This window comes from Cetorhinus maximus, chromosome 25, assembly GCF_964194155.1.
Source record: "Cetorhinus maximus chromosome 25, sCetMax3.hap1.1, whole genome shotgun sequence".
Classification (NCBI taxonomy): Eukaryota; Metazoa; Chordata; class Chondrichthyes; order Lamniformes; family Cetorhinidae; genus Cetorhinus; species Cetorhinus maximus.
The window spans coordinates 1,403,825-1,414,526 of record NC_135903.1 but is presented as its reverse complement, the minus strand read 5'-3'; the positions used below and the strand labels follow the sequence as shown (position 1 = coordinate 1,414,526).

Below are 10,702 nucleotides of genomic sequence, written 5' to 3'. Positions count from 1 at the left end.
AAACTAATTGTTATCAATGTGGAAACAGTCAAACTCCTAACGATTGCCGATTTAAAGAGTTGGAGTGCTATTTTTGCCATAAAAAGAGGGCACATATTGAAACATTGCTAAGTGAGATTAAAACAGGCTTCCAGGCAACAAATGAAGTTTATAATGTGGAAGAACCAGAAACAACCAATTCTGACATTTATTCCTTATTCAACATTAAAGTAGGGAAAACAGAGCCAATCACTATCACTTTACAGGTGAATGGGAAACCCTTAAAAATGGAAGCAGATACCGGTGCTTCTTGCACAGTGGTAGGAAAGCACACCCTGAGATATTTAAATAAAAGTGCTCAAGAATTAAATTTGGAGCAAACTTCTGCCAGGTTGAAAATGTTTACAGGCAGAGAAATCCATGTAAAGGGTATTACCAGTGTACCTGTTTGTTATAGACACCAAACAACACAACTGCCAGTGATGGTGGTAGAAGGCAAAGGACCAAGCCTTCAAGGTTATGAATGGTTGAAAGAGATTAAATTAAACTTGTCCAAAATCTTCCAGTTGCGAGTCAGAGGACTGCCATAGCTGCTAAAAAAATAACACCATCTTCCGGCATGAACTGGGGAAAATCAAAGACCTACTGGCCAAGGTTTATGTGGACTCAGAAGCAACTCCTCACTTCTTGAAAGCAAGACCAGTGCCATATTCTCTGAGAGAGAAGGTTGATGCTGAGTTGAACCGGCTAGAGAGACTGGGTATCATAAAAGGGGTTCAGTTCTCAGAGTGGGCAGCACATATAGACCCTGTCCTAGAACTGGATCAAACCGTCCGGATCTGTGGGGAGTATTAAACTAATGGTCAACAGAGCAATCAAACTGGACAGGTACCCTATTCCCAAGATTGAAGACCTCTATGCTAAACTAGCAGGAGGAACAACGTATACAAAGCTTGATATGTATATCAGCAACTGGAAATGGATGATGCGTCCAGAGAATGTTTGTGACCATAAACACCCACAAAGGGCTGTATCAGTACACACGCCGGACCTTCAGCCTGTGCCATTTTCCAGAAGAGGATGGAGAGTTTGATACAAGGACTACCTCAAGTTGGGGTCTACCTGTACAATGTACTGATAACTGGATTCACTGAAACTGAACACTTGCCTAATCTGGAGACAGTCCTGAAATGATTGTTAGAAGCAGGAGCGCGCCTAAAGAAGGAAAAATATACAATGTCATTTATTTGGGCCACTGGCTAGATTCCCAAGGGTAACATCCTGTTGGAGAGAAGGTTAAAGCTATCAGAGAGGTACCTGCACCTAAGAACGTCTCTGAACTTAAATTATGTTTAGGGATGGTAAATTATTATGGTTGATTCCTACCCAACTTACCAACGGTTCTAACCCCTCTACATTCGCTGCTAAAGAAAAGCCAGCGTTGGGTTTGGAAGTCACCCCAGGAAGAAGCCTTCATGAAAATCAAACAGCTCTTGCACTCCTCAAATTATGACCTGACAAAGGAATTGGTGCTAACCTGCAATGCCCCCACCTCCCCCCACCCATGGAGTGGGGGTGGTACCATCACACAAGATGGACAACGGTGTAGAGGGGCCAATAGGCTATGTATCCAGGACACTTACCACAGCCAAGAAAGGATATTCACAAATAGAAAAGGAAGGCATCTCGATTATGTTTGGTGTAAAAAAAAATCCACCAGTATGCATAGGCAAAACTTCATGATAGTATCAGACCACAAACCACTCTTGGATCTGTTTAGTGAGGAAAAGGCTATCCCTCCCATAGTTTCCACACAAATTCAAAGATGGCCCTAATTTTCGTGACATATGAATACACTTTTGTGCACAGGCCAGGGATTCATATAGCCAAAGCCAATCCCCTAAGTCGCCTTCCTTTGCAATGTCCCAATTTCCCACGAGGTCGTATTAGTGATGAATTTCCTGGTTTCCTCACCAGTCTGCACCAGGCAGATAAGAAACTGGACAAATCATGATTCAGTCCTGTCTCGAGTGAGAGGCCAAGTGTTAAATGGATGGCACCTGGAACCAGTTCCTGATGAAGTGAAGCCATTTTCCAACCGAAGCTATGAAACGAGTGTCAAGATGGTCTCCTATTATGAGGTGCGTGAGTTGTAGTTCCTTCACAAGAAAGGGACCCGCTCTTAGTAGTTACACACTGCCTATCCGGGAATCTCAGGAATGAAGATGATAGTGCAAAGTTATATTTGGTGGCCGGAATGGATGGTAATATTGAGAAAGTGGTTAAATACTGTGTGCAATGCCAACAATTACAGAAGTTGCCGGTGGCAGCCCTATTATACCCATGGGAGTGGCCTGGTAGGCCCTGGGTGAGATTACACATAGATTGCGTCGGTCCTTTCCTTGGAACCATGGGCAGAATTTTCTGCCTGTCAGGCGGGCTGGTCGGGAGCGGGTGCGGAGCTGATTGCTGCCCGCGGTCGGGAGCGGGTGCGGAGCTGATCGCTGCCCGCAGTCGGGAGCGGGTGCGGAGCTGATCGCTGCCCGCGGTCGGGAGCGGGTGCGGAGCTGATCGCTGCCCGCGGTCGGGAGCGGGTGCGGAGCTGATTGCTGCCCGCGGTCGGGAGCGGGTGCGGAGCTGATCGCTGCCCGCAATCGGCTGCACGCCACCATTTTACGTGGGTGGGCCAATTAAGACCGGCCCAGTGTGACCCTTGGCCGGTAGCACTCAGCGCTACCTGTGCGGGCGGGGGGAAGAGGGAGAGTCGGAGCCTGCACTCCTTCACGCATGTGCGCAAAAGAGCACAGAAATCTCCCTGAGGCACGGACAGTGTCACATGAGCTGGGACATGTTTATGAATTGTGCATAAATTATTTCTTTATTTAATAAGACCTTCATGAAACCCCATCCCGCCCGTGGATGAGGTTTCCTGAAAAACACGAAGGCCGCTTGGGCTCATTGCCTTCCTGCCAACCGTAAGGTTGGACGGGCAGCATTGATAAGTGCTTTAATTGGTTTTTTAATGGCCTTAACAGGCCTTTGACAGTTTGGCAGCTGCACAGCTGCCTCCAGCTCGTGCCCGCTGAACGAAAAATCTAAATGACGCGCGGTGACATCGGTACGCACGCCCGACGTCAACGCGCATCATTTTACGCGTCAGCATGTCGGGCCCGCCCCCGCACGCCGACATCAAAATTCTGGCCCATGTTTCTACTGATTATTGATGCTCATTCCAAGTGGTTAGACGTTTATGATGTTAAGTCACCAATGTCAGGCACTACTATAGAAAAATTACACCAAAGCTTTTCTGTCCATGGGTTGCCAGAGGTAATCCTCTCAGATAATGGTCCTGCGTTCACTAGCGCTGAATTTCAAAGATTTGTCATCCTAGATGGTATCAACCATGTGAAGACTGCACCACACCATCCGTCATCTAACAGAGTGGGTGAAAGCGCAGTACAAACTTTCAAGGCGGGTATGAAAGAATTAACAGGTGAATCATTGGAAACTAAACTTTCTAGTTTCCTATTTCACTTCAGAACAACCCCCCACAATACTACAGGTGCAACACCTGCAGGTTTACTGATGAGGCGTCGTCTTCGAACAAGACTAAATCTGATATTTCCCAATTTGGAGGGGAAAAGTCAAGGGAACCAAAAAGTGACTCATGATTTGCATAGTCGTGAGTGAGAATTTACTGTTGGTGAAGCAGTACATGTAAGGAATTTTGGTGGAGGACTGAAGTGGCTACCTGGTAAAGTAAGCTCTATGACCGGACGATTGTCGTGCCAAGTGGAAGTGGAGGACCGGATCAGTCATACGCACGTGGATCATTTAAGAAGAAGGGAGATACCCCAACAAAATGATGTTCCACTTGAAACCATTATTGAACCTGTGGTTCCCGTTGAAGTTGTTCAGCCAAGGACAGAAATGCCCGATGTCTCTATCGGAGTGGATAACATTGAACTGCCTGTGCTTAATGAGGCACCTGATGTTAATGCGGTTCCAAAGACTGTGGTTCCTGCCAAAGATTCGGAAGTTGTGGAGCTACAATGTTCCACATGGATCAGGAAACCACCTGAAAGACTGAACTTATAATTTCATGACCTGTGTAAATATTGTAATGTCATGAAATAAATATCCTTGTAAATGCACAATGCACAGGAAAGTAAAATGGGGAGGAATGTAGTAATTATAGATTTGATAAACGTAGGACTGTAGCTTTGCGAATAATCCCATGTTGTACGGTCACATGATCTGTGTAAACCAATCAGTTTGTAGCGCAGGGAGCCTGTAGGATAGAGTTCTTCTTTAGTTATGGAGCTGGATGCACACATGTATCTGCTGCTGCTGTCTTGTAAATAAAGTTCAATGTTTCCACCAAGAAAAGTTGCCTGGAAAATCAAGTCTACAACACGGAGTTAGATAGGGCAGAATTTTCACCACGGTGAGCAGGCGCGTCCCTGACCCGCTTGAGCGTGAAATGACATGCAATGACGTTGGGTATCCCAACGTTAACGTGCAGTTGCGTGATTGTTCGGTTGGCGGGCGCGCACGGGAGTCGGCAACACACATGCCAACAATTAAAAGGCCTGTTAAGACCATTAAAGAGCTAATTAAGTTAAATCTTTCACTGCTCATCCAACCTTACAGTTGGCGGGCAGGCAAAAAGGCCAAGCGGCCTTTGCATTTTTTTGGAAACCTCATCCACAGGCGGAATGAGGTTTCCAAAAGCAAATAAAAATAAAAGTTTTAAAATTTATTTAATAACATGACCCTGCTCAAGTGACAGAGTCACACGGCGGGGGGGACATGTTTTATTACATTCTTCAATTCTTTTTCTCTTAAAAACTCTTCAACTCTGTGCCTCAGGGAGATTCTGAAACGTGCGCTCGGACCCGCTTGCCCTCCTGCCCACGCCCGCACAGGCAGCGCTGAACGCTGCCACTCACATTTCACCCTGGGCAGGCCTTAATTGGCCCACCCAGCGTGAAATCGCCTTCTGGCCTCGGTCGCGGGCAGCGATCGGCTTCCTGACCACCCCCACCCAACCAGGGCAAGATTCTGCCCATAGATTTTTGATCGACAAGGAAGTCAAGGGTTACGGGGGAGGTTACAGGAAAGTGGAGTTGAGGCCACATTCAGATCAGCCATGGTCTTACCAAATGGTAAAGCAGGCTCAAGGGACAGAATGGCCTACTCCCACTCCTAATACTGAAACTGGGGGACACAGTTTAAAAATAAGAGGTCTCCCATTTAAGACGGAGATGAGAAAAACATTTTTCTTTCAGAGGGTCATGAATCTTTGGAGCTCTCTTCCCCAGAGAGCGGTGGAGGTAGAGCCAATGAATATTTTTAAGGCAGAGGCAGATAGATTCTTGACTAACAAGGAGTCAAAGGTTATCGGGGGTGGGCAGAATGTGGAGTTGAGGCCACAATCAGATCAGCCATGATCTTATTGAATGGTGGAGCAGGCTCGAGGGGCCAAATGGCCTACTCTGGTTCCTAATTTGCATGTTCGTATGTAATGCTTGTGTTTTGTAAAGCGTTGGCGGAGTGTTGCTTTATGTTTTGGTGATAAAATTAATAAGATTTAAGTAAGAATAATTATCCAACCAAGGACTAGAGTAGTATTTCCTTATTAAGTTCAGGTGTTGATCAAACATAAAGGCATCCAGAATTCTGGCAACAGATCACTGAAGTCTATGCTTAAATTATGTGGATGGTAGACAGGTGTCACTACTTATTAGTGGCTTGACAGGATAGATGCCTGGGTGATATTTCCTCTGACTGGGAAATCTAGAACTAGGGGTCACAGTCTCTGAATAAGGGGTTGGCCATTTAGGACTGATGCGGGGAGACATTCCTTCACTCAGAGGCTTGTGAATCTTTGGAATTCTCTACCCCAGAGGGCTAAGAATGCTCAGTAATATTCAAGAGAGAGATCAAAAGGTTTTTGGATACTAAGGGGATCAAGGAGGCTGGTTAGCTCAGATGGCTAGAGTGTGATGCAAAATACCACCAACACTTGATAACTCCGACAACGAGTTTGCAATAAATATATTAGCGAGAGAGAGAGGTTATACTGCAGTAGGGTGGGGTTGAGGTAGAAGATGAGCCATGATCTTATTGAATGGAAGAGCAGGTTTGAAGGACCAAATGGTCTAATCCAGCTTCTATTTCTTATATTTTTAAGCCTGCTCAACAGAGAGGGCAGTTGTAGCTTTAGAGAGCTCCAAATTAAGAGGGGGGATGTTTAAACTGAGTACCTATTGCCTGCTAGCAGATTGCAGAGCTGCATCAGCAGAGAGAACAGGGATGTTTCTACTATCACTGTCTGGAAGATTTAATAGAGTGAACAATATAGGCGAAAAAAAATCAATGGTTATGACTTCCCACGGAAAAAGCTCCTAATTTTAACCCAACTGTCAGGAGAAGGTGTAGAATGGAGTGAAAGTGTCAAGCAAGAAATGGAAAGTTTGAGGAAGCGACAATGTGAAAGGCCTCCTTTATTTACCTTGGAGTTAAGCATATGGGAGAGTATGAAATAAGAAGGTTACGCTGAGAGAGTTACACAAGGAAGGCCGGGAGGAGGCTCGAGTGGACCCTAAACGCCAGTAGAGATGGGAGGGGCCTATTTCAGTGCTGTACGCTTTATGTAATTGTCAGAGAGGTGGGAGAAGTCCATCCTGCCTTTTTGATCTAGGTGTGACATTATTGCTCAAGCCTTTTGTTTGTATCCCATTTTGATGTTAATAGCATTTAAATTGCTATTGTTCTCCAAGCCTGGGCTCGTGGATATGAGGCAATTGAAAGGATTTGTTTAATTCCTAGAACATTAAACACAAGAAACACAATGTAAAGCAACAGGCAATATACTATACATCAATCCTTTGACTAAAATAGCATCCACCTTCAGAAAACAATAAGACTTGCTTTCTCATTACAAATAATAAAAATCATAAATAAATCATGCCATGTTATCATTTTCTTCCAACCATTATAATTTCTATTCGCAGCACTGTTTGAACCTGCTATGCAGCAATTTATATCATGAGGTCTTAACCACACTCATCATTCATTGCTATTATTTGTTATATCATTAGCAGCTGTGTCACTCAGCAAATAAGCTGCAAGTTATCATTGACAAACAATAGAAAACTATGGCCCGAATTTGAGGGAGTGGGATGGAAGACAGGAGTGGGGGGCAGGGTGTAGAATTGGGTGGGATGATGGAGGGAGTCATGCCTGTTGGCTTCTGGCTGACACTGGCATTTTACCAGTCGTGAAGGTGGCGGACATTTCACCCACCCTTAGGCCAGTTGAGGTCCTTAACAGACCAATTATATACCACTTAAGGGCCTCTTCCCTCCATGGCAGGCATTTTACCAGCGATAGATGGGCTCTCCACCATGTGGGGAGACCACCAGACATACCCAAGTATACCTGCGGGCTGGGAGGCAGGCCCTCCTGATTGGGCATCCTGTGGCCCATAGTGGGCACCATGTGTGCCAAAAGCCACCTCAGCTGGAAGACCCCCACTTTACCCTCAGGATTGACACCCCTCCCTCACCAGGGCCTCCTGCCTGATTGGCCCCAGCGATCCCCAACCCCGCTTATCAGCAATCCGTGCTGGTCAGGGACTTGCTGCATTCCCAGCAGTGGCCACTATCCTTGGTGGCGCTGCTGGGACTGAAGCGCAGATTGACAGGCAACTCTGAGAGGTGGGCCCTCCTGCCTCAGAGGCGCAGAAGTCATGACTGCAGGCAATTAATTGTCTGGTCGACATAAAATCCAGTTGGGGCTTCCATGACTGGCGGAGGTGGGGTTGTCCTGACTTTCCGTGCAGTGGAATGGGCCACCATCACCATCCCACTGGTGGCCTCTGTTGCTAAACTATAATTGATCATTTACATGTCCTGCAAATGATTTCATGACAGGTGAATCTTGATTGTTTTGATGCATGATGTTAAATAATTAGCAATGGTTTGCACTGTGGACCTGAAATGGAGGATGGAGATATTAACAACAACAGCATGCACACATATAGTAAAATAAGAAAATGTCCCAAGAGAAAAATCAGACAAAATGACACCAAGCCAAAGAAGTTCAAATTAGGACTAGTGACCAAAAGCTTGATTAAATAGATAGGTTTCAAGGAGTTTTTAAAGGAAGGCAGATCATTAAAGGGACATGTTAGTCTGAGCCATTGCTTTGTTTCTCTGGTTCTTTTGCAGATTTTAAGAATTACTGAGGTTAGGTCATACAAAGAAACTCTCAATTGGGCTTAAATGGGAGTTTATTTTAATGTCTTCTCACATAATGGTATCCTTAATGTGGCTGCAATAAGCGGGGTTGGGGATCACTGCAATAGTCACATCAGTAAGTTCAGTTTACCAGAAAGCTGTATCTCATTTGCTATGTGTTACGCCCAGTAAAAGCTTGTTATATTCATAACTCTACACATGGACTAGGCTCTTATGGAAGCTTCTGGAACTGTCTTTTATTTGTCTAAAATGAACACTGATGAACTGTTGAGATGGCTGCCAATGGGTCAGGTGATGTCTGATTATTCAACACACATTATCCAGCTTCTGGAAAGTTCCTTTTGTGAGTTTAAAATAACAAATGTTATTTATCCTCACACACTTATCCCGAATTAACTCAGCATGACACAACTATTTTCACACACATTTGCGCGCACACACACACACACACACACACACAGAGATTGGACACAGATAAAGATAGTGCACTTTTACAGATGACAGTTAATTCAGCATTTGATTTGTGATTTCTGATTGCCCATGCAGCAGGTCTGTGGTTTCTTGAATGGTCTGTGCTGATCTGGTGTGAACTGGAGTTATCTGCATGGCTGCTACAAGTGGTTGTATCCCAGGATGGGAAAAAGACAAGTAAGCGAAGCTCTTGGCTACCAGCGACCTATCTTGGAAAATACACCTTGGGTGTGGGTGTCTAATCCCTCTGCCTCTCTGATGATGTTGAGCAAAAGTGACAATCTGCGCATGCAGCAAGTGTTACATGCACAGTGCGTGTCTGCACTACATTCACTCGGGTGAGAGAATAATTTACTAAGAAAAAAGGTTTCATTCTTAGGGTTTAAAGTTCCCAGGTGGCCCAATGAACACAAAGTGAGGCTTTGGACTGATGTTTGCTAACACTCTTGTCTCTGAGTCAGAAATTTGCAAGTTCAAGGACTAGAGCACAACAATCTAGGCTGACACCCCAGTGCAGTACTGATGCCTGTGTGTTTACTTACACAAGATCAAGAGGTCTGAAATGGATAAAAGCTTCTGACATTGATACTATTGAACAGCTGTGATTGAATGCTTAATGAGCAGATAAGAATGGCAACGTAATCCAAATGGAAAGTTGAATGGCTGGCGCTCGGGATTAGGATTTCCCCATGATTCACAACTCTGAGAAGCTGTGAACCGTGTCCACTAACACAACAGGCCAGGTGCCATCAAAATTGTGAGGGGGGGGTTTCAAATGGCCTTCCCTGCAATGAAACCAGCAAGGGAGGGAGTGCCGTGTAGGGACTGACCACTCGCATCCTTATCCCACGCTGGCCAGAAGTGTCAGAAACAGGAATGGGGGTGGGAATCCCGGAATCTGGTTCCACCCACCATTTCTAAAGGCCTCCCAACTCAGCGAAAACCTGGGCCCTGAACATCAGATCAGGATGAGTTATCTGTAATACTGGCAGTTCTTGCATCAATTTACATTCAAAATCACTTTGCTTCAGCACAAAAATGGCATCGAAGCTGCAAATTAAGCCAAATATTTGTTTGTATTTTTTTTTTAATGATCTATTTTACACATAATCAGTAGATCAGCGATTTAGAAATTGGATGGAAAAGGCAACACTGAAAGCGTTCCACACTTCAAAACACAGCGGAATATGCCCATCCCCAATTCTCTCTCTTGTAACATCCAATTATCTTAAAGGAAAGCTGTGGGCTCTAAATAATTTCTGCTTCGTACACAAAGCGCTCTTCCAGTATCTGCTTCCCAGCACTAATTAAATTTATCAGTTCATTAAGACACTGCCAACAACTTTCAAACTGAATGCTCCCCTCTCACTGAGGAGCCATCCATTCTTGCAGAGAATTAGCAGCCTAGAGGCCATGAACAGCTCCTTTTATCAAAATGTCTGGCTCTTCGTTCCATTTATGCACAAAATCTATAAGCTCAGTGTATTGTGAGCATTTTTGTTCATTAAATAAAAATAAGGATTTCCTCTGGCTGCGCAGAGCAGTGAAATAATAAAATAGCCTCTCCATGAATGCATTTAATATAGAATCTTACATTGCAGGAGAAAGCCATTTGGCGATTTCTGCATGTGCTGGGCCTTTGAAAGAGCGACTCAATTAGTCCCACACCCCTACCTCTTTCCCCAGAGCTCCGCAAATCTATTCCTTTTTGAGTCTATATCCAATTCTCTCTTGAAACTATCTATTGAAACTGCTTTCACTGCCCTTTCAGGTAATGCATCCCCGCTCGAAACAACTCACTGTGCAAAAGATCACCTCTCCTCCTCCTCTTCTTTTGCTAATTATCTTAAATCTGTTTCAATACATTTATCTATTATCAGAAAGAATAAAATTCTGTTTTCCCAGCTGTTCCCCACATTCTTCACAGGCGAGTGAGTCAATGCAAGGCCTGGGGCTCTTCCAGTGCCTCTGCGCAACCAGCCATA

At 44.8% G+C, this 10,702-nt stretch overlaps 1 protein-coding gene across 1 annotated transcript in view; it reads right to left on the bottom strand.

The window, feature by feature from the left end:
• kcnh4b (potassium voltage-gated channel, subfamily H (eag-related), member 4b) overlaps window positions 1–10,702 on the bottom strand; it is a 156,215-nt gene that overhangs the window by 6,350 nt on the left and 139,163 nt on the right. The gene's annotated exons all lie outside the window — the stretch shown is intronic.